This window comes from Heterocephalus glaber, unplaced genomic scaffold, assembly GCF_053883595.1.
Source record: "Heterocephalus glaber isolate CG9 unplaced genomic scaffold, H.glaber_assembly_v1.0 deba00001550, whole genome shotgun sequence".
In the NCBI taxonomy this organism is placed as follows: Eukaryota; Metazoa; Chordata; class Mammalia; order Rodentia; family Bathyergidae; genus Heterocephalus; species Heterocephalus glaber.
The window spans coordinates 9,437,983-9,456,941 of record NW_028258343.1 but is presented as its reverse complement, the minus strand read 5'-3'; the positions used below and the strand labels follow the sequence as shown (position 1 = coordinate 9,456,941).

Below are 18,959 nucleotides of genomic sequence, written 5' to 3'. Positions count from 1 at the left end.
GAGTGAGTGAAAGCCGAGGGCTGCCAGAGATCACCAGCAACCCACCAGAAGCTGAAACATGGGTGTGGGCTCGGATTCTCCCTCACAAGTGCTAGAAGGAGTCAACCCTGTTGACACCTTGGTCTCAGGCTTCCAGCCTCCAGAACATGAATCTCTTTTGGGTTCTTTGTTCTGGAATCAACTAATGCATTCATTTTAGATTTCAGGCAGCACAGTGTGGTTGTAGACACAGAACTGTTTTTGGAACAAAATCAAGTGAAATCCAAGCAGCCAAATGCAATTTTAATACAATGTCTAGTGTACAAGGACCTTCTTTAAGAAATCTTTGAAGATCTAAAGTAAACTACTCTTGTGCAACAAGCAACTGTCACCTAAGTGATTTCCCTCTGAGGAAAATGCAAACTACTCCATTAGCTGTGTTCTTGAAAGGTAGGGGAAACTTAGGCTGTGTGGCTTTACTCTGACTTGGTACAGGTTACCCTGACAGGTTACCCAAGGGCACTTACATCCTCTTCTCCCTTGACCCGTTGCAGTTGCTGTAAACTCGTTCTGTTGGAAGGCAGGGCTGAGGAAGATGCTACACTCATTCAAGTCTCCCAGCGACAGGGACCTTCCACTGCTCACCAACTGTATCTTCAGATTTGTCCCATGCTGCTGTGTTTGGATGGGAATTCCTGAAGCTCTTCTGTAACTGAAATGGAAGCCACTAATCTACACAGGCTGAGAACTTCTGAGTTGTTTTCATCCACTTCTGCATGAAGACCATTTTTAATAGAAGGTTTGCATACCATGAAAGTTACTGGTGGGCTAAAGCTACCTAGACTGCTGTCCTGGCTCTGAAAGACCCTGAGAAAGGAACCTAATCGATTTATGCCACTGCTTCTTCATTGAATGGTCTAACTCTACGGAGCAGGAAGTGAAAAACAGACATCTGTAACTCAGGAACTTCCAGGACTATGGATTTGGAATCTATCTGCCTTTAAGTAATTTATAATGTGCTTTTTAAGGACACGGGTGGAAAAGGAGTAAAAGAAGATAACAGACAAGGTCTGAGGCTAGAATACTGAAGGGCCACCTCATTTAGAAAAGGAACCAAAAAAGAGGGAGCCGAACAAGTAGTTGTGGTTGTTAGAAGAACCAGTAGATACAGAATCACAGAAGTTGAGAGAATTGTATTCTGCCAGGGCATAATTTCCTCAGTGTGGAGATAACAGCTCTGAATGGACAGATAATTTCAGTAGGATTTCCTGTAGTAGTTTCTTGATAATTGCTTTGTCTTTGTTTAGAGATGTAAGATATTTCCTTGGGGCTATTTACAACACTTACTCCATTCCTTCAGCAAGTGCACAGATAGGAAATTGGGAGGGCACTGTACATAAATTCTGTCTTAGTTCAGACTACTATAACAAAATAACAGACTGGCTGGCTTATAAACAACAGAAATTTATTTCTCACAGACCTAGAGCCTGGAATCCCAAGACTAAGGTGCCAGTATAGCGGGGTTCAAGGAAGGCCCTATTCTGCTTTGTAGATTACAGTTATACTGAATCCTCACAAGGAAAAAAGAGAACAAAAGGATTTCTAGGGTCCCTTTGGTCAAGGCACTAAACCAATCTATGGTTTACCTTTATCACCTAATCACCTGTTTTCATCAGCCTTCCCACTGCTGGGACATAATACCCAACCCCCAGCTTAAAAGAGGACAAGTTTAATTTGGCTCATGGTTTCAGGAATTCAGTCCATGGCTGGCTGGGTCCAAGGCAGAAACAGGATGGTGGAGGGGCATGATGGAGTGAAGATGATTTTTTAATGAAGGCTGGGAAGCACAGCAGGGAAACACTGCCAGAGAGGAATGAGTAAAGGCCATGTATAGTACGAAAAGCCACACTTCCTCAACCCACTCAACACATCCAAGAGCATGCTTTACTAATCTGCTAGGCATTTCTATAATCCAGTGAAGTTAACACATCAGGAAGGATGTACCTCAGTGGTAGAGTGCTTGCCTAGAAGGCATAAGGACCTGGATTCGATCCCCAGTATTGGAGAAAAAAAAATGCCTTTGGGAAGGGAGGTCAGGTCCAGCTGGTAAATGGCTCAGAAAAGTCAAAGGTGATAACAACTAAGCCCAGGGGCACATCAGTAGTAAGAAGATAAAATATAATGGTGGCGAACCCAGATTCCATGGGTGGATTCTAGAAGGTTCCACCAGGAGTGGAAACCAGAATCTGAGCCAATGGGAAGAGACTTGCACTGACAAAGTTTGGTAGAAAGGAAATATTGAGCTATAGTCAATAGTTTGAGGGAAATGCAGAACTTTTTGACATTATATTAATACTAGTATTCTTTAAAGAATAACGAAGGCCTAGGCTTGAAGACAGAGGCTAAGATTCAACAAAGTGAACTACTTGGAAAATGCAAGTAGATTGGAGCAGGGGATGGAGTTTAATTCTGGGCCAGGTAGAGGTTTTGAATTTAAGACACGGGATGAGCTTTTGCCAGGACCTGTTTCTCACAGTGAAGAAAATAGATCCACAGTGGGAAGATACAACATCTGTTGAAGCTCCAGTCGGAAACACTTCTACATGAAGATGGGAACAATGTGGTCTACTGAGAGTGAGGAGAGGGAACAATTAACATCTTGGATGAGAAAGTTTAGAACTGTGGAGGTAGACAGGCAGTGGAGAGATGGTGAAAGGGAAAGCTGATTATGCTCTGAGAGTAGATCAATTCACAGCAGATCTGATCAGTAAATATTCTTTGGATGCCCCAGTAATATGGAACAATTTGGGAAAGTAACAACCACCACAGCGGAATGGCTCAGGGGCAGCTCCTAAAAGGGAATAGAAGATTGAGTCCCACCTGGGCAAGTTAGTGAGACTTTGTCTCAAATGAAAAATAAAAAGGGCTAGGGAGATAGCTCAGTAGTAGAGCACCCCTGGGTTCAATCCTTAGTACCACAAAATCAACAAAAAAACAAAAAGTAAACACATATGAAAAAAATTATAGATACTATTCAGGCTTCTCAGTACTTGAAAAAAAAGAGATTGCAAAATTCCTTTTATGGCCCAGGGAAGACAGGGAGATGGGGGGCCTCCCCTGTGGCAGGCACCTGTGTGGATTAAACTACCAGCGTCATGCCAGGCTGTGAAGTTAAGATGGGGATGAGACAGGGATCTTTAGTCTCCACTCCTGCAGTGGACCTGATTATGTTAGTGCCCCAGGGCTGAGACCCCTTTGGAACTAAACTACCCCCACTGCTGTACTGCACAGAAAGTTCTGGTTACTGGGACGTGGTTTCCCGTGTGTCTCATGGGCACATCAAGGGACTGGTGGAGGTCAAAGACAGCGGCTCTTCCCCATGGTGGGCATGGGCATGGCGGCCTCAAGCCCCCAGCAACCTTTGCTGCTCTGGGTAAGCACCTGAGGGCAGCACCCCACACTGTAGCTGGAGTCACCTCTCTGCAGATGGTGACCCCGACTGGAAATCAGTCTGTGAAAGGAATGGTGTGGTGTATCAGTGTACACAGTGCCTCTGCGCAGTGTACAGAAGGACAGACCCTGAACTTTAAAACTGACTCACTGCTGGCCCCACTAGTGACACTCGAAAATGAGGGTTAACAGGTGCGTGACCAAGGGGAGCTCTGGTCTCTCCTGGAACTAGGGAATCAGTTTGCTTGCAGCTTGAGGCCCAAGAGCCTCATTTCTTCTGCAGCTCATTTAAGAAAGCAGAATCCTTTTCTCCTCTTTTCCTTTCTATTTTGCCAATTGCCATGTCTAGATCAGAGGTCTAACTTGGTCTCTTGCAAAGCAGGTAGCACATCGGATAAGGAGCTTGGGCTTTGGAGTGGGTGGGCCTGGATAAATGCAAAAATGAGCCATTCCTTTTTTATTAGATCCCCCATTCCAACCTTTTCCCTGAGCCCCTGAATCCTTGCAAGGTGTATGTGTGCCCCTCTCACTTCCTTTATTGAATTTGTCTTTGAAAGTCTTTGAAAGTTCACTTCTTGCATGAATGCTTCCAGGCCAGAGGGAGAGGTATGGAAGGGGCATCCCTTATTAAAGATGTGACCCCATCCCCCACCACCCAAAGGCTCCGAGAGGGAGAGGGAGGAGGGACGAATATGTTGGGGAGGGCAGCACAGAAGCAAGTTTGATTTCCATCTTTAGAAACACTGGTTTGACTCCCATACAATAAAAGTCAAACTATGGCTCCCATTTCTCAGTTAGAAACTGCAATGCACTTTTGTGGGTTTTTTCCTGAAGTACAAAAGTCTTTCTCCTCTGAGAAGCAGGCGAAGGAAAGGATGTCTCCCCTCACCGCCCTCACTCCCCTTCTCAGTTCCCTGTCCCCTTTAAAAATCTTGATTCAGGGTCTCACTAAATTGCCCATGCTCAAACTTTGGCTCCTCCTACCTCAGCCTACCAAGGTGCAGGGATGACAGGTGTGAGCCACTGTGTCTGGCTTCTTTGCTTCTACTCTCCTCTTGTACCCTTTTACAATTTAACTTGCCTGTTTATAAGCCAAGGGGAGGGGGTGTCTTGGTTATATTGTCATTTTACAAGAATAATTCTATTGAAAGGCTGTGACTTATGGGGGACGTAGCCCAGTGGAGAAGCACTTGTGTGGGACAGGCAACACCCCAAGTTCATTCTTAGCGACACACTCACCAGTAACTACCATTTTACTGATTATTTATGAATGCATTCATTCTATCGATGCTCTGCTATGCCTGGTAATGTAATAAGCACTCTCTTTTCCTCACCTTAGAACACTGCACTGTGAGTATGGAGTTTATGTTGAATTATTCCACTATAGAAACAGTTTAAGAAAATAGCTATCATAATTTGTGGTATTCTTTCCTCCTACTTTGTACTACATAAATGAATTAATGTATTTTAGTAGTTTATTCTTTTCTTGCCTAGGTGTTAAAAAAAAAAAGAGCCAACGTTTAGGATCCAGGCAAAATTGGGTTCAAATTGTGACTGTGTGCATTTAAACAAATTAATATACTTTCGAATTTTCACCGGCTAACAGCAAGTAATTATAACTACAGCAAAGTGATGTGGTAATTCAGAGAAAAAGTATATGAAGTATCTTGCCCCCAAAAGTTTCTTTCATTTTGTCTGTTTTATTTATAAGCCTCTTGAGGGTAGATTATAAACCCACTAGTTTGAACTGTAACAGTATGAATAAATGATAGGAAAAGTAAACACACACCGTGCTAGCAGAGAAAATGAATGTATGACCTGCATACACTTGAGTAAAGCCGTTTCTTGATTTTGCAGCAAGGTACTTCACCTGCAGAAAAACATTTCATTTGCTTTGGTTCTGAAGTGGGGAAGTTTTGCAGGGAAAATTCGTGAGTAGGTTTTTCTGAGGCACTTTGTTCTCTCGTGGGGAATTTCTTCTGTTGTCCCAACAAGAAGTCATAGTAATAATTTACATATTATTTGTGACATGTAACTGTGGAAAAACCTGTAATATGGCAGAATTGTAATATGGCAGAATTTTGTGAGACTGAGCAAGTTACACGACTTCTCCGAGCCTTATTTTTTGGAGCTATGACACGGGCAGAATGCTCTCGCATACGTGCACATGTTTGTGGGTAAATTAAGCACACTGGGCGTTTCAAACACCTGGCCCATAGTTGCAGTCAATGTGATTTCTGCATTTCCCGGGTCCCTCCGACCGGTCCCAGGGACCTGAATCCTCTACACAGCGCCTTTGGTGCGAGCCAGGCACGGGGCAGGGCTCTCAGGGCTCACCTCGTGAATCCTCACAACAATCCTAGGAGGGCTGCAGCAGCAGTTTGCATGTGAAGCTAATGAGCTTTAAGCTCCGGGCCCTCTGTGTACCGAAGACTTCCAAGAGCCAGACTCGAACTGCGTCTTCTCCGTGCGACCTCCTCCCCCTGGCTGTTTTAAGTTTCCAGTCGCACAACACGTGGGTTCGCCGGGCTCGGTGTTACCACTTCCCTCCTTTGGCACACAGGGTAAAGTTACGTCGCCCAAGATCTCGCACTTCTGCGCGGCGGAGCGAGCCGCAGGGAGCCCGACTCGGAGCCCACACTCGAGTCGCCACCGCCGACGGCGATGACCACGGCCTCGAGGGACAGGCAAGTCGCCGTCGCGGGGGCGGGCAGGGAGCGCACAGGTCCCGAGGCGGCTCGGCGCGCGAGCAGGCCAGAGTCGGAGGGGGCTCCCCGCGCCGCCGCGCCCGCCCCTTCCTCCCCTTCCCCTTCCCCTTTTCCGCGACGCCGAGTCCCAGCCGCGCAGCCCGCCCGGCGGCCGCCCGCATCCCTCACCGTCTCCGGCGCCGCCCCGCGGACTCCGCGCCACAGCTTTGCGGCCGCGAGAACTCGGCGGCGCGCGCGCGGCCAGGTAGGCGGAAGCGGGGGCGCGCTCAGGCGCGGGCGCGGGCGCGCGGTCTCACAGGTGCCCACGTGCGCGCGCCGCCGCCTCAGGCCCTCGAGGCCGCCTGGCCCCGGGCAGTGCGCGCGTCCTGCTCAGAGACGGGTGGCTGGGGCGGGGGACCCCTCAGGGCGGCCGCCGGCCTTTGTGCGCCTCCGGGTCGTGCTTCCCCTTCCCTGGCGCCCGCGCGGTCCCAGCGTGCGCGGCGGGGCGTGCGCTGCCGTCTGTGGGCGCGCGCCGGGCGGAGCCGGGGTCCGGGGTGCGGGATGCGGGGTCCAGCCTACCGCGTGTAGTCATTTCTGAACCGGCCAAACGTGAGAGGTCAAGCTCTAGCGTCGCGGGTCCCTTGAGAGACCGAGTTGATGGGAGAAGGTGGCCCGGTGGCGGCGAAGGAAGTCCCCGAAAACTTCGGGAGAAAAAGGGACACGGGCCGGGGCGCCCCAGGGCTCCCGACGGCGCGCAGAGTGCGACGGGGCGGGCGCTCTTGTCGAGTGGCGCGCGGGATCCGCTTCCCGCTGGCGGTGGCGGCTCGGGCGGCGCCGCTGAGTAGGGGACCTGCGCTGCGCCGGGGAAGAGCTGACCCCTGGTGCCGGTGCTGCGGGGCGGTCTTGCCGCGTGGAGAGCTTTTCAAAGCCACCTGTTCCCCGCCCCACAAGTCCTGGGCGTGTACGTTTTGATCAAAGATTTTGGGGTGGGGGTGGGGAGTTGCTGGGGGATCCTGGACAGGAGGTCGCAGGTGACCCCCTAAGAACGTGTTGGTAGAGGTGAGATAGAGTGGGGTGTAGGAAAGTGTGGAGAAAGGGAGAAAGAAGAATGACCAAAAAATGCGGATGCAGGTGACAACAGTCAGGCTCAGGCTTTGGTTTTGCAGGCAAAGTTGGGGCCAAGTGAGAGCTGAGTGATAGAGGGAAAGGAGGGTTGTTTTTCTGGGGATCAGGTCTGTGAGGTTGTTGGTGTAAACTATAACTTGGAAAATCAACCCCCCCCCCCAAAGCCAGCCAGCTCCAGTCGGTGGAGGATGGCTTGAAAAATGCACCATGTATATTTTTTTTCTTCTCAAGAACTAAAAGCTTTAGATTATTTTTCTATGGACAAATCATGAGCCAGTCGTCACCAGTGTTCTGTCCTTTGGTAACCCCGGTTTGCCTGAAAGCCGTATGTTTTCCTGCTAAATGTGAATTTCTGTTCCATTATTCAACAGACCTGTGTCGAAGATCTTCATGTACCCGGACATTCTCAGAATTCAGAGATGAATAAAATGTTTTGTCCCCCTAGCCCTCTCCATCCAGTGGGGGAGATTAATGTGCAAACAGCTACAGTATAACCTGGTTATGAGATGATAAAGATAGCAAATGAACAACAAAGTCCTCTGCAAAAGGTGTACCTAGCATTTAGATTTCTGTGTTCTTTTTGTTTTTCAATCAGATAAAATTCAAGTGTAATCATGTACTGATGATCTCAAATGGAAGTGACTTCTGGTTTCATGGTGACTCTAAATTTACTGGGTATTCTGTCTTTTTACTAAGCACTCTGTCATTTTATATTTCTGAAAGTCCCAGCTCTGTCAGAAGTTCAGAAAGGGTTGTTAAGGAGAAAACTTTAAAGTGTGCCCTGTGTTTGTACTATTTAGTTCCTCTTAAAATAGTATTTGGATAAGTCATTTTGGAGAATGCACTTTTGAAAGTTGTTTTAGTTTTTCGTTCTCGGTATGTTAAAAGTTTAAAGCGACAGACACTGCAGGCACAAAGGAAGGTGAGAGGAATAAAGGGAAGTGGGGAGGAGAAAAGACTTTGATGGGATTGAAGGTGAGGGAAAAGGAAATGAGTGAATCAAACCTCGTAGCTGGCTTCTCGGTGGCTTACATATTTTTACTAAACATATAAATTTTGTTATTTCAACACATCATGTAGAAGGACATCGTATGAAGTGGTTGGTGCTGAAAAGCTGAGCTAAGCCCAAGTGGAATAACTACTAGCTGGTGACCCTTGACAGGTCCCTCACCCAGCTGTATCTGCTCATTTGTACAATGTGGGTAACCAGATGATCTGGGGGAGACTTGTGAAGATGAGCAGCCTGTGGGCCCGCAGGCATGTGGCCGTGGTGGGCTGTGGTGGGCTGTGGTGGGGCATGGCCACTGCTCCTGGTCCTGGCTCACCTTGTGTGGTCCTGCTGCAAACAGGCATTGGTGGGCTTCGCAGACAGTACAGTCCCCCTTGGACAGCTGTAGAAAGAGACCTGAGCTGGAGCCTGGCTGGATAAAGCCCGGGAGCTTGCAGTTAGTGGCTGTGAAATGAAGGGCCCTATCTTGGAATTTAGTCCTCTGCGTTCCTGTGCTCCATGCCCTGGCTGATCCTGCCGCACATGACCCTGCTCTGGCTGTTTCCTCGCCCTGGAGACAGGGCAAAGGCTGTAATCCTGGGTGTCTGTTAGCAGTCCTGCTCACCACCGTCTACCACTTTTCCACTTTTTGATCTTTTTTCCTCCTTTGTTAAACTTCTTTTCCTCTTTCTCTCTCTCTGTCTCTCTCCCTTCCTTCCTTCCCTCCATCCTTCCTTCCTTCCTTCTCTCTTTCTTCCTCCTCCCCTCCCTCTTTCCTTTCTTTATTTTTTTGAGACAAGGTCTCACTATGTAGTCCCAGGCTGGCCTTGAACTTGTGATTCTACTGCCTCAGCCTCCTGAATGCTAGGATTACAGATGTATGCCACCTTGGCCAGCCTCACTGATTTCTTTAAAAATACATCAGTATGAGTCAACTCCTGAGGAGCAGATGATGGGAAGGCTATAAGGAAGTCATATATGGAAGAGCTTTAAAAGGGGGAACCCTGCTCTCCAACTTCCAGTAATGTGTTGTAATATTATTTGAAAAATAACCTTTTTGCTCAGGAACTTAACTGCTCTCATCTGCAGCTGGTAGTTTGGTGTCAGAAACCCTATTCCCTGGCATAGCTCCTCTCACATGTCTGGTCCCTGGATCGTTGGGGGAGGGGACCATGTGCAAACAACCCGTGAATGTGGGTCAGATTTTAATTAGGATAATGGATAACTTGGAATGGAAAAGTATGACCAAGAATCTCTTCATTAAAAATAAGACACAGAAAAGTATAAAGGAAGGCTGTTTTTGAGTTCCCAGTGCTGGGTCAGTTTTTTCTTAGAAAGGAGCATCCTTAATCTTCATGGATCACCTTTCACATTTTAGATACAAGCAGCCCCTACTTTCATGTCTTTCAAATTGGCACTTTTAATCTTTGAACTCAAGTAATCAAAAAGAGTATTGCACACCAACCATGTGCCTATGAAAATCTTGGGTAATACAGGTGATACATGAAGGTGGAAAGGCAGCATTTAGCCAAGGAGCCTTGAAGAACCCTAGTTGGTTTCATATACAGAAATGTAAATGCTAAGTGGTGTGACACAGTCTCCCAAAAAGAAGGTATCATCAGAAGGCTCATAAGGCTTGAACTTCATGAGAGAGGAGAGGGGCTCACCCTTTCTAGAAGGGTGAGAATGATCTTTTGAATCCTTCATCACCTGGGGATTGAGGGACAGTCAGGTGGCTCTTACGGTTTTTATCTGGATATCCCCCAAGGACTCATGTGCCCAAAGGTGGAGCTTTTTCAGGAGTGATTGAATTGTGGATGCACTGTACCTAAATGTGAGGTTAGGAGGTGAGGCCTGGTCAAAAGATGTGGGTCATTAGAGGCATGGCCTGGTAGAATGTATCTGCCTCCTGAATCCTCCCTTCACTCTCTGCTTTCTGGATGCCATGGTGTGAGCAGCTTTCCTCTGTCCAGGCCCTTCCACCATCCTGCCGATCATGCAAGGACTGAAACTTCTGAAAATGTGAACCAAAATAAACTTCTCCTTTAAGTTATGGGTGTATTGTGTCCCAGTAACAAAGTGACTGAGACAGATTTAGTACCAGAAGAGTGGGAGTCATTGCTGTGACCTAACCACATAGTTTAGAAGCCTTTGGAACTGGCTTGCAAGAAGAGTTTAGGAACATTTGGAGATGTTGGCTGGAAGAGCAGCCTTAGAATGCTATAAGATAGCTTGATTGGAGATTCTGCTTGGAGCTTAGAAGATGAGAATGCTGATAGCCATGCAACAGTGAAGACCAGGCTCAGGTGTCAGTTGAGAGCAAGGATCCCATTGGTAGTTGAGCTAGAGACCATGTATACATTATGGTCTGGCAAAAAAATATGTCTACATTTTGCTCAAGTCTTGAGACTAAGATTAGGCTGTGGACCAATGACTCTGGTGGAGGAATTTTCAATGTAGCCCAACATTCAGGCTGTAGTGTGGTTACTACTTGCTGCTTTTAATGAGACCTACTGTGAAAAACAAGAGCAAAAGGCCTATTTGAAAAGTTTTCAGCAAGGCAAGAAAGGAAGTGCCTGCAAAGAGCAAAGTTGCTGAAAATATTAAATGAGGCCAAGTATTTTGCATCAGAACAGTAGGAAGTATGCCTTGAGAGCATCCAGAGTATCAGAAAGATTTCATCCTCCCCAGGTTAAAAAGGTATGAAAATAAAAGACTGCTTTGAGAGGAGAGCCCCAAGGCACCCTACTCAAGAATGCCACTTAGGAAATTGATTTCTTGGGATTTGGTTCAGAGTGCTTCACCATCTAGGCACTCAGAGGCCTCTGTAGCCATGAGATAAGAAGGCCCAGCTACTGTGTGAGCTAGCAGCAGACTTTGGCATCATCTACCAAGTCTTGGTTTTATAGACATGCAGAATACAAGAGTTGTGGGGTCAGGGAGGCTTCCACCTAGATTTTAGAAGATAGCAAGACAGTGTGCCCCTGAGAGGGCAGTGTGTGAAGCTGTGAGAATGAAGCCAGAAGTACAATGGAGATGCCAAGAAGTTGGAGAAACAAGGAACATGGAAGGTCTGAGTGAGCCTTCCCATCCCAAGAGAGAAGCCATGAGGGCTACAACTACCAGCAACTACACCCAAGCTGTTTGGAGCTCATGTCTTTGCCATGGGTGTTGGACACAGAGCAATAGGACTTAACTGCCCTGCTAGGTTTCAGTCTTGCTTTGGTCTGAATTTTTCTATTCACATATTCCTCCCTTTTGGAATGGGAATGTTTATCCTGTGCCATTGTATGTTGGCAATGTTTAACTTTCTTTTTGATCTTTGTAGAGTCTTATGGTTGAGTGGTTCCCTTGAGTCGTAGAGGAGACTTTGGACTTGGACTTCTCAGCAATGCTGAAACTGCTAAGGCTTTGGTTACTCTTAGAGGTAGACTAAATGTATTTTTCATAAAGAAATGTGCATGAGTCTTTTAGGGGCCAGGGGTGGAATGTTATGGTTAATATCTGGATGACCCCCAAAGCCTTGTGTGCTTAAAGGTGAGGCTTTTGAAGGGTGATTGAATCGTGGTGAACTCTAGCTGAATGTGATGTAGGAGGTGGAGCGTGGTCAGGAGAGGCAGATCGCCTGGTAGGGTGTGACTTCCTCCTCAGTTCCTCCCTTCACTCTGTTTTCTGGCTGCCATGATGTGAGCAGCTTTTCCTCTGCTGTGGTCTTTGGCCATGCCTTCCTTCCTTGGAGCCAGCTGACTACAGGCTGAAAATATGAGGCAAAATAAACCTCTTGGTGTTTTAAGTCTTGGCGTTTCATATTGTGATGAGTAAGTGACCAAGACAGATTTGTGGCATTGGGGAACAGAGAAGTAAAAGAGTAAAGGTACCAATAATGAGAGACCTTGAAGCTGAACTCTCAAGATGGCCACAGGGATCCCAGGTTTCCTTTCTGGTAGCCTTGGGATGGGAAGATACTAATGACAGTGTTTATCCAGCCAATGACAAGGCTGCCTCAAATTCACAGCAGATGATAGAAAACTTAAAGAGCAGTTGTGCTTCATGGTAGGTATTTGGTGAATACATTTGCTAAGTGTATTAAAAATAGCCAGGAAAGATACAGCTATGGTTTGGGTAAAGGCTGTGAAGGGTACAGATTGAGCATTCCTAATTTGACAATGCAAAATCCCCAATGCTCCAAAATGTGAAAATTTTTGAGTGCCAACAACATATCACAAGTGGAAAATTGTGCACCTCGCCTCATGTGACAAGTTATAGCTGAAGTGCAGATACACTAAAAGTATTGGGTAAAATTACCTTCAAGCTGTGTGAATAAGGTATACATGAGACATAATGAATTTTGTGGTTAACCCCCCTCCCCAATAGCTCATCAGAGATACATGTAGATATTCTGAAAAAAATTCTGAATATTTCTGGTCCCAAGTATTTGGGTAATGGATACCCAACCTATATTTATCAAAAAGAAATGATCATTCCCTATTCTTGGAAAGAGAAGTTATAGAGAAGGAATCCACATGGTCCCTGGAAGGGGGGGAATTGCCATGGAGGTGTCCCAAGAGGACATTGGGGCCTTGGTTAACAGATACAGCAGGCCCTTGAATCCTGCCCAGTTCGGGGAGAACCTTAGGAAGATCCATGGTCTCAGTGATACTGAGTAAATTCCTAAGAAACAAACACATGCCATTTTCAGATTACTAATTTCCACCAGGAGAATGTGCCCACCATATCTATTTGCTTTTTCCATTGCAGATTTAGGCATTTTACCTATGGCAAGGAAACCAAATAAAGGCCGAAGAGCTATTTATTGAGAACAATGTAAGAACAAAAAGTTGATCTTTAGTGATGGAAGCAGGAAGCCCTGGGAGCCTGATCTGCCCTTCACCTGTTGGTGAGCAGAGCTGCCCTGCTTGGCAGATGGCTTAGCCTCTCCCTCATACAAGACCAGAGACGCACTGACTGATTAAACATTCCTCCTTTTGTCTCCTTTCCCTGTGCATTGGTTAGGAGTCTCTGGAGAAACACAATAGAAAACATAGGCATGGTTATGTAAGGGGATTTATTGGATAAATTTACAGGATAAGAGGACGGCAAGTCTGCAAGGCCATCTGTGTACCTGAGAGCCAGAGGATCTAATAGCTGCTCAGCCCAAGAAGATGAAAGCTGCAGAACAGGAGCAATCAAGGCTGCAGCACCTGTCCACAATGAAAGGCCTGGAAGCGTACCGGAGGGTTGCTGGTATGAGGCTGTGTTGGAGGCTGAAAACACTGGAGGGCATTGCCGAGAAGGCATGGCAGCAAGGACGCATTTGCCCAAGGAGACTGGAGCTCTTCACATTGTGCACCTTTTCTCCTTCTCGCCCTTCTTTATTCCATCCAGGCTACCGGCCTATTGGTTGGTGCCACCCATACCTGGGAGGGACCTTCCCACCCTCAGTTTGCTGTCTGCATGCCATTCGTCCTCAGACACCCAGAACAGTGCTTCACTACGCTAGGTAATTCTTACTCCAGTTCCATTGATATATCACAGTGAGGAGTCACAGCCTACCTCTTGTCAACTGGACAACAAGACGTATCTCTTTGAACCATTCCTAACCCCCAAATACAATAGCAAGTTCATAATTATGCCCAATATAATTCAGTGGTCCTGTGTATGGACAAACACCAACTCCCTCCCCAGAACAGAAGGCAAAGTTTTTCTTTGGGTGGTGCTTACACTTCTCCAGGCATTCCATAACTTAAATATTATAATACAGATTTAACAGTACTCAAGTACTCACGTTAAGTCACTCAACATTATGTCACAAAGAAAGAAAACAAAGGTCTGCTTAATACATCTGTATAACATGTGCTCAAACATGAGCAAAATAGGAAATAGGAAAGAATTACAGTCCTCATTTCTGTAACTGGTCTCACTGGTTATAGCTGGTATTTGTCACTACCTTCTTCTGCTACCCATTCTATATTCCTTTATCTCTCAGCAGGCACCTTATTAGGTCTTGCTTCTTTACCTGTTAGACTGACCCATATCTTCATTCCTGAAGGTTTTGCCATCCTGCCTGGATTAGATTGTTTTAGTTTCCCATTGACCTTAATAATAGGGCATGGTAACATTAAGAAATGCCCTGTGTGATCTCTTGCATTCCAAACAATTTTCCTTGCCTCCACTGTGAGGTAATAGTCCAATTTCCCCTTAGTAGTCTGGATCCCCTGCCACCACTTACCTCCCTTTTTAACCTGTTGACTCAGAGACTCGGAGGCATGAGGATCCCATAATGGCCTGGGGTAAAGTCTTAGCTTCCAGTTCAATGAATCATTCTTGTGCCTTCTTGTACTTACCGCCTCTGGGTAAGGCCAGCAGAACATAAGGTTTAGGGGACAGGCAGCAAAAATTTTGCTAGTGGGTCAGTAGGGGTAATGATGATAACATTCCCATTTCTACCCCTTGATTCCTGGACCATGCATCCTGACTATGGGAGGAACTGTACCACAAAGTGGATTCAGATTCAGACCATATGCAGCCTTCTGGAGAACCTTCCCTCAGCCTTGCAAGATGTTGCCACATAGCTGGTGCTATAATTCTCTTCAAAAGGCCATTCTATCATCCTATCAATCCTGCTGCTCCTGGATGGTGGGGAACATTGTAAGATCAGTGGATTCCATGAGCATGAGTCCATTGCCACACTTTTTTTGGCTATGAAGTACGTTCTTTAGTCAGAAGCAATGTCGTGTGGCATGCCATGATGGCAGATGAAACATTCTGTAATTTCATGGATAGTTTCAGCAGAAGCATTTCGTGCAGGGAAGGCACATCCACACCCACAATAAGTATCGTTTTCAGTAAAGAAAAAGTACTGCCCTTTCCGTGATGGAAGTGGTCCAGTATAATCAACCTGCTACCAGGTCACAGGCTGAACCATTGGTTTCACCTAACCTGAACAGAGATCAGACTGAAGATACAACTGCAACAGTTGTAAAAGGTTTCTTTGGAAATTAATTTCCACGAGTCCATGAACCTGACGAGTTCGGACTGGAGGAAGAGAGAAGTCATCTGTAGAGGTGGGACAAGTGGAGAGAGGTGGTATGGAGGGGATGAGATGCCAGGGCATTTGGCAGCGCCTCCAATGACCCCTTGTCCTGGGACCTGATTTCCCACTTGGCTTTTCAGGAGAAGGGCTAGAGTTACGAGCTGACGAGCCCCCTTCTGTGGCATTTTTGAAGGAGGATTGCAGTGTCTTTAGCAGCTTGGGGGCTTGGGATCTTTGGAGTGCACTGAGAGAGGGCACCTGGGACAGGGAGTAGAGCTAGTGTAGAGGTGCACATCTCCTGCCTCTGGGCTGGCCCTGGCCCGGGTGTATAGCTAAGGGCCTCTGAGATCAGAAGAAAAAACCCTTTTTTTATGTACTGGGGATTGAACCCAGGAACCACTGAGCTACATCCCCAGCCTCTTTTATTTTATTTTTGAGGCAGTCTTGCTAAGTTGTCCAGGCCAGTGTCATACTTAGGATCCTCCTGACTTAGCCTCTTGAGTAGCTGGGATTATAGGTGTGTGCCACCACCACACCTACCCTGATTTTAAATATGCATATTAACCCGATACAGAACAAGACATTGATAAAACAGCTTGTTAATGTTTGGGAGAAGTGCAAATATGCAGTTTCTAAGGAGCAAGAGATAAAATAGAATGCTGTCCCTCATTATCAACTTACAATATGTAAAATGTCATTCACCCTGCCTTTATGTCTTGACATTGTTTAATGAAAGTGAATTATCTTTGAAAGGAAATTTGACAGTTTTTAAAAAACAAACTATACATATTCTTTCCATATGATCCAGTAATTGCATTGCTTAATATTTACTCAAGAAAGTTCAAATTTTAGGTTCACACAAAAACCTACACAAGGATGTTTTTAGGAGCTTTATTCATAATTGTCCACATTTGGATGCAACCAAGATGTCCTTCCATGGGTAAATAAACTGTTGTACAGACCATGGAAGATTATTCAGTTCTAAAAAGAAATTGCGCTCTCAAAACATGTAAAGAAAGGGCAGAACCGAGTTCGATCCTGGGTACCACAAAAAAAAAAAAAAAAGAAAGAAAGAAAGAAAGGACAGAACCTTAGGTGCATATTACTAAGTGAAATGAACCAATCTGGTAAGACTACAAACTGTAAGACTTCAGCTGTACAACAAGCTAGGAGAGGAGAACTACAGAAACAGATGGCAGTGGTTGTCTGGTTGGGACCAAAAACAGTCTAGTTTCTTGAGTGACAATGTCAAAATGTAGCAAAGAGTAGTTCTCCAACTGATTCTCAACAGTTGTACAATTCCTCAGAGGTGCCAAAAGGTGGATGCAAATTGGAAGACAGAATGAAGGGAAAGAAAAGTAAATAATCTTTTACCATATTTCTTCAACTTGTCTTTGAACCTTTATCTTTAGTGAACTTCTGAAATAGCATTATGATTATTATTTTCAAAAGGAAGAGCATCATTCTTATGTCAGCTTTTGAAGGTTAATTTTTAACCAGTGATAGCGCTAACCATGCGCTTGGAACATGCATCAATCTCTCTGTGAATATAGTAACCAAATAAGACAGTGGCTGCATAGGCATTTGTGGGGATCAGATTCTTTCTCCCAGACCTTGTTTGTTCATTTATTTTTATTAGTACATGTTTTCAGTACATAATGATTACATTTATGGTGGGGAGTTGGTGTATATACCTAACACATCTTAATTCTTTTTTTGTCCCCTACCCCTTCATCCCTCCCTGCTAGTTCTAACTCTTGGTCCCTTTCTCATTTACAAAAGCTCTACTTCAATTTTTTAAAAATCCCCTTTCCTTCTTCTCTTCCATCTTCCCTTGATCTCTTGTTTCCCTTGCCATTTGAAAAATATCTCTCTACTTCCTGTTATCTATCTTAAAAACGATGGTTAGATGCCACCAAGTAGATGGCAGTGCCTTAACCATATGCTGTTGTCAGAGCCAAGGGTCTCCTCCGTCCCTGTCCAGAGAAGTGCTAACCTTCTCTCCGTGTTATTGGTAATAATGTAAATGTACCTTTTGTGCAACTTTCAGTACCTCTAGGTACGATCTGTGTCTCTGACAGTTGGTAGCTCCATATTTGGAGATTCGCGCTCGCACATTTCCCTTTATGGAGCCTCGGGACTGTGCTCAAGGTGACTGGGAAGGGTAGGGTCAGGACAGAGTGAGGTGACCAGCAGGACGTGGTGGGTGGAAGAGACTGCAACTGGTGCCAGGGGAAGGAATCGAAGGCTCTAGGGTAGCTGGGTGGTCTGGGACAGAGATATGCAGGCACTGAGAGTTAGATTTGGGGACAAAGGCCTCTTGGCACAGATAGAAGCTTATAGTGCCGGGGATTTAGCTCAGTGGTTTCGCCACCAGCTGCGCAAGGGCAAGAACCCGAGTTCGATCCCCGGTACCAAAAAAATAAAACAAAACAACAGATAAAAGCTTATGTTGGCACCATATAAAACCCCATCTGGAGAATAAGATTCCTAGGGTGAAAAAATGCCAGGAGGCAGGTGTGGGTGTGGCTGGTGTGCCACTGTTCTTACTGAGTGCTTTCTGGTCCGTGAGGTGAAAGTGTTTAAGCATTGGTGAGCTTTCTTCTGGGTGGACACCCTGTGTTTCTGGGTAAATGTATTTTCAGGGTTATCTATGGACACGAGTATCTAAGGCTGTGTGCCTGTCGGTGTGCAGTAGACGTTTCATTTTCAACATTTGTGGAACTACTATATGTAAAGGATAATTTTCAACAGAAAGTTCTATTTTTTGAGTTTCAACAAAACTTGGATGGATTCTTTTTCTAAAAAAATAACAATCGTGGGCCGGGGATTTAGCTCAGTGGTTTCGTCACCTGCTGCGCAAGCGCAAGGACCTGAGTTCAATCCCCAGTACCAAAAACCCCCCAAAACAAAAAAAGAATCATGCTGAAAAAGTGATGGGTTGTTTATATTTAAGGAGTTTGAGCACTTTCATTTTCACTTTAAATTCCTCAGATTAATTAAAAGAAAAAGTGCTGCATTAGTGCATGTTCCTCCATGTTTTATTTTGTACATGTTCAAACTCTGAGCTGTGGGAAACACAAATTGCATTAAATTTTACGTTATCGTTCAGCTACTAATACTACATTTCTTTTACAGATTTAGAATTTGCTATAACAAAAATAGCTTTAGTATTCCTCACACATGAACACACACACACACACACACACACACACACACACACACACACACAGCCTTCTTCCTTGTATAAATATAAAGGAAGTTTGGAGCCAGAGCTGGTGGCATGTGCCTATAATCCTAGCACTGTGGGAAGCTGAGGCAGGAAAATTGCAAGTCACCCCAGGCTGGGCAACTCAACAAAATTAAACAAAAGGGCTCAGTGCAAAGGCTTAATACCCAGTACCACAATAAATGAATGAATGAATGAATGAATGAGAAATAAAGGAAATTTACGGGACATTTACCACACTTCATCTTGACTAACTCTGGGGAATGGACTACAGAAGGGCTGGTAAACATCTAAATCTTTATATAATTTTTGTATTCTTTGTTACAATGCACATATGTTAATTTTATAATTTAATTCCTATGATTTCTGGTAGGATAATTCTTCATAATTAAAAGTAATTTATTGGAATTTTAAATTCGATGATCATGCAGCTTCAGTAATTTAAGACTTGTAGTTAAATAGTTCATT

General features: G+C 45.4%; 1 protein-coding gene, 1 long non-coding RNA gene and 1 other non-coding gene across 6 annotated transcripts in view; 1 reads left to right on the top strand and 2 right to left on the bottom strand.

The window, feature by feature from the left end:
• Nucleotides 1-5,109: 5,109 nt before the first annotated feature.
• LOC147824231 (uncharacterized) lies at nucleotides 5,110-6,375 on the bottom strand. Its single transcript, XR_015442504.1, has 2 exons — nucleotides 6,306-6,375; nucleotides 5,110-5,979 (listed from the first exon to the last, which is right to left on the bottom strand). It is a non-coding gene; the product is annotated as an uncharacterized LOC147824231 (long non-coding RNA).
• Plagl1 (PLAG1 like zinc finger 1) overlaps nucleotides 5,956-18,959 on the top strand; it is a 112,945-nt gene continuing 99,941 nt past the window's right edge. For all 4 annotated transcript variants that reach the window (XM_087190070.1, XM_087190074.1, XM_087190065.1 and 1 more), the window contains exon 1: nucleotides 5,956-6,116. The gene's annotated coding sequence lies outside the window, so the exon portion shown is untranslated. The remainder of the gene's footprint in view (nucleotides 6,117-18,959) is intronic.
• LOC147824230 (U6atac minor spliceosomal RNA) lies at nucleotides 17,156-17,280 on the bottom strand. Its single transcript, XR_015442660.1, has one exon. It is a non-coding gene; the product is annotated as a U6atac minor spliceosomal RNA (small nuclear RNA).